Source organism: Diuraphis noxia, unplaced genomic scaffold, assembly GCF_037042655.1.
Source record: "Diuraphis noxia isolate RWA-SAM2 unplaced genomic scaffold, SU_Dnox_SAM2 contig0001, whole genome shotgun sequence".
Lineage (NCBI taxonomy): Eukaryota > Metazoa > Arthropoda > Insecta > Hemiptera > Aphididae > Diuraphis > Diuraphis noxia.
The window spans coordinates 48,992,323-48,997,005 of record NW_028301711.1 but is presented as its reverse complement, the minus strand read 5'-3'; the positions used below and the strand labels follow the sequence as shown (position 1 = coordinate 48,997,005).

The following is a 4,683-nucleotide window of genomic DNA, read 5'->3' as shown; positions in this document are numbered from 1 at the left end:
ACTAATGAGTTCAGAGTTTTCAGTACATCCAACTCGGACATACAATATAATAATAATATCGTCACAGTGCGCAACTTCATGATGATATAAGGAATGTGTGGAATGTTTAGCCCAATAAAGCTGGCACCTGCAGTATTTGCTGCAAAACTTCACTGAGGGCCTTATTACCTTCCCACCAGTCTCTCACCCCCCCCCCCCCCACCCCATCAGAAAAAAAATAATTTTAAATCATTATAAACTTCAAAGTGTCAAAGGACAGAGAAAAACTCATTAAAAACAGAGTATTGAAATTAATACATAAATAAGCGCAACGGAAGCAATATAAATATTATGTATAGGTACATAATTAAATTTCAACAAGTGTCTATTATATTATGTCAACATTTATTTTTAATATTTAAATGTATTGTAGATTAGGAATTCTCTTTAATTATTATAAATCTTAATCTACCAAAAAATATTGTTTTTTCGAATTATTCAAAAAACTACTGATAATTTATTTTAATAACTATCCAATATCCATATTAATTGATTTTTCATTCTTTGGTTTGTTTAACTGCTATATATTTATCGATCTCTTTCAAGATATTGCTGAAGTCCTGAGTTCCTTTCATTACTTTTAATTTTGAAAAATACCGTTCAGCAGAAGCCAAAGAGAGACAGGAACATAACAAGGAACAGTGCATGATGAGGGTGACTAGCTGAAAATTAAGATTTCGTACCCGTTAGTTGTACTAATGGCGTGCCCCCCTCTCTTGACTTAGAAGATACATTATACGAAAACTCTAATTTAAGTTATAAATTAACCATTACGTGCATAAGTATATAAATATACGAATTTGAAAATTTACAATTAATAGTTAATTTACCAGGTTTAACGTTTGACTACTATAGTTATAGTACTATCACTTAGTGATACACTTAGTAGTATAAGTATTGAACCCAACCTATTTAACTATGTATATTGTGTAATGTAAATAATAACTTAGTAATTTATTCAAAAAAAAATTCAAGTCCCTGTAGCGATTGACTGATTTTTAATAATAAAAACATGATACATATCATATAAATAATTATACATATTTCATCAAAATATCCAATTTCATCAAAACTTAAACTAAAATACCTATAGAAAATTTGTATTTTTTGGAAATTTTAGGTATCTCAAAGAATAACTTATGAAAAATGTTGTATTAAATAATAATTGTCAAGCCTATAAGCCCCTTATAATATAAAATAGTATTAAATAAAAAAATTTCAACCTTAAAATAATGTATGTTGCAAATATAGATTTTATACATTTAATAACTTTAAAAATCGCAATAGTCAATTGACCATTATTTTACTTGTACGACACTCAACTTTTATTTTTGATTTCTGATAAGAAGTTATTATGAATCTATTGTATTTAATTTTTAAATCATAGAGTATTAGAGTGTAAAATAAAAATTTATTGTACGTATTATTAACTACAAAATAATCTGTAAACTTTCATGATTTTAACTTTAAATGCTTAAAAAAAAAAACTGTAACTATATTTTTTCGATATTTTTAAATTGTGATATGAATGATTCATTGAAGTATTATTTCTGTTATGTATACAAAAAACACATCGTCGCATATTTTCCGTTCTAATTTTTTAACGATCAATAATAAATAATAATAAAAAAAGTCAATGATGTCTGAAAATAAAACGTCAAAAAATGCAAAAAAGATTCGCCCGGACAGGGACTCGAACCCTGGACCCTTAGGTTAAAAGCCTAATGCTCTACCGACTGAGCTATCCGGGCTTGTGATCGAAAGAGTTAAAATGGACGTATCTTACTTGTTCACTTCTAATATAATTTATCAGTTTTAACCGTAAGTCGAAATTTCGCAGTCACCATAAATGAATTCGACAATAATATAATATTACGCAAAATTTGGACAAGAATTAGTGTTAGATTATTATTTTTTTTTTTTTACTAAAGCTATCAATTTAATTAATATATTTGAACATTTATTACGTTATCTACCTAGCTGTCCTAGCTACTGGCTATATAGGTCCAAGTGCGAAGTCGGAAAATTCAAGTTTCGAGTAAAACAAAAAATAACATTTTTTCCACAAATATATATAATTATCGGCTATATATTATTATGGTAAATACTAAATTGGTAAGCAAATCAATTTAAAATGTACAAATGATTAAGTATTTAAAAATAGCAGACTGTGTAGTACCTACTAGTTTTTTTTTTATATAAATAGTTGTAGGTAATAAGTCTTTATTTTAAAATTTGGTTGTTTAGCTTGGACTACAGCCCGAGTGGTTCTATCCCGGGCAATGCGCAAAACAGTTTTTGTTATGTCATACTTTGCAAGACTACTCAGACGAATACAATAGTATACAACACATCATAGGCATGCACAGGGGGGATGCCGGGTATGCCATGGCATTCCCTGCAGTCTACTCAGATAGCTTGTTTTATTATGTTTTTACCTTTAATAGTGAAAAATATCAATATTATCATAATTTTTATCACAAACGTAACAGAGTTTTGTAGTTATGTATTACATTTTTTTAGAAAAAATTCTGATTTATGTATTTTTTTTTTTTTTTTAAGATAAAAATTGAGTTATTTTAGATTATATTGGCATCTCCTGCTAATAAAGTCTGAGCATGCCTATGCAACGCATGAAGGTGTGGCGCCCTCTTAACAGGACGTTATACATATTATTATGTTGTCTCCGGTTTACAAGTGAGTAACTATAAACGAAGTTCCAACTATATAAGATCATAAACATTCTGAAACTTAAGAAAACTATTTTCCTCTGACTGAATAATTAAATTGAAATTTTCGGCTAGCAATTAACATGATGATTAAAAACTTATTAATTAAGATAGTCAACGTCATAGTTCTATATATAGCTAAGAATTGAAAAATTAATATAAGGTTTCTTAAAATTAGTTTATACTGTAACCAATAAATCTTAAAAAATTTTAAATATAATATAACATAGGTTTTTTATATGGCCATTTTAAGTTCAAACTTGGACAGAATTTAGATTTAAATTATGAATAACAATTTAAGTTATTTAGTTATAATTTAAAAATATTAATAGTTGGAAAAGGTGTACCTAGAAATGTCATCAGGAGGAGGCCAACTAAGTGTGTTTTTAAATGTTTACCCTAATTTAAAATTTCATTAAGCATTATTATATTTGTTACCTATTTATGATGTTAGTGCGAATAGAATGTATGGTAATCAAAAGATCTAAGTGGACAAATAATTTCATGGAAACCGAACACTGCAAAGCGACCCAGAGGACGACTCAGACAAAGATGGATAGATAGAATAAAAGAAGACTTGAAGATTCTGGAAGTATGGAAATATAGTATGAGGAAGAAACGGCAAAAGATAGAGAAATGTGGAGGAAAATAGTTGTTGTGGAAATGAGCCTGAAAGTCCTGTAGAAAGCCAAAAAAGAAGAAGGTATGATGTTAGTGGGACAAATTTCCGCCACCTCCCTTGGCTATAATATTAAAATTAATTCTATACTTTTGTCTATATAGTTATTGTTTATACCGTATAACTAATGACTATAAAATAAATTACCATACAATAATAATCACTATCAAAAAGCTATATAGGTATTAATATTATATTATGATATATTATAGGCTGATGGACAGCCTTCAATTAGAATCGTTTTTCATTGCAATGATTAATGATTTAATTCAAATTTAATTCATTCATTACGGTGACTTTACAGCACTTACTCAAAGCGAGGTACCTGCATTTAACTACAACTAAAAAACAAATCGTTTACCTTCTTACCCCTTGGCCCTTTTGGTTTCATAAATTCCAACCAGTAAAACAAAGTGCAAAATTCGAAAAACTGTACTTGTAAGTTATAAATAGATTTACTTTACCTAGTTAAAATATTAAATACTAATGAATTAGAAGATGGTACTATAAAGACGGTAAAAACTGGCAATAGGTACTGAGTACAATACATGGCTACTACACATTATATTATATATTTATATTATTAAAATGTATGACATATATTTAAGTAAATCTAATTGATAAATATATCATACTTTTGACCTTTTGAGACTAAAAAAGCGGGTAAGTGTATGTCGCCCTACCTAGGGTAGGTTAGATTTGAATACAATGATAGGTATCATTGTATACGAAAAACGATTCTGAACGAAGATGATTTGTCTGTCTAGGATATATTATAGATAATTAAAAATTTTCAAATCTTTGATTTAAAAAGAAAATTTTGTATTAGCTTAAAATAATTTGCGAATTTTAGTAATTATTATTACGTATTTAGTCAATATTTGAACTTCAAATGCTAATAAAAAAAAATTTTGCTAACGTATTTTTATATTTTTTTAATTACTATAAGAATAACTTATGAGGAACTTTGTATTCGATTTGCAAGTATTTTGATAGGGCCGAAAAAATTTTATCAACCCTACAAAAAAATGTTTCAGAAAAATTGAAAATTTCAGTTGTCTATTAATATCTCAAAAAAAGTCAAAATATTTTTAAAATTAAATCATGTAAAGAAAATTCCAATCTAAATAACCGATAAAATTTTCACGTATCTACGACTTATACTTTTTGAATAATAACAAATATTTAAAATCGTTTCAGGATAAATAATGCACCAAGGATCTTCAATTTTACATC

General features: G+C 27.4%; 1 non-coding gene across 1 annotated transcript; it reads right to left on the bottom strand.

Moving 5' to 3' along the window:
• Nucleotides 1-1,717: 1,717 nt before the first annotated feature.
• Nucleotides 1,718-1,790, bottom strand: TRNAK-UUU (transfer RNA lysine (anticodon UUU)). The gene has a single exon. It is a non-coding gene; the product is annotated as a tRNA-Lys (tRNA).
• Nucleotides 1,791-4,683: the final 2,893 nt, after the last annotated feature.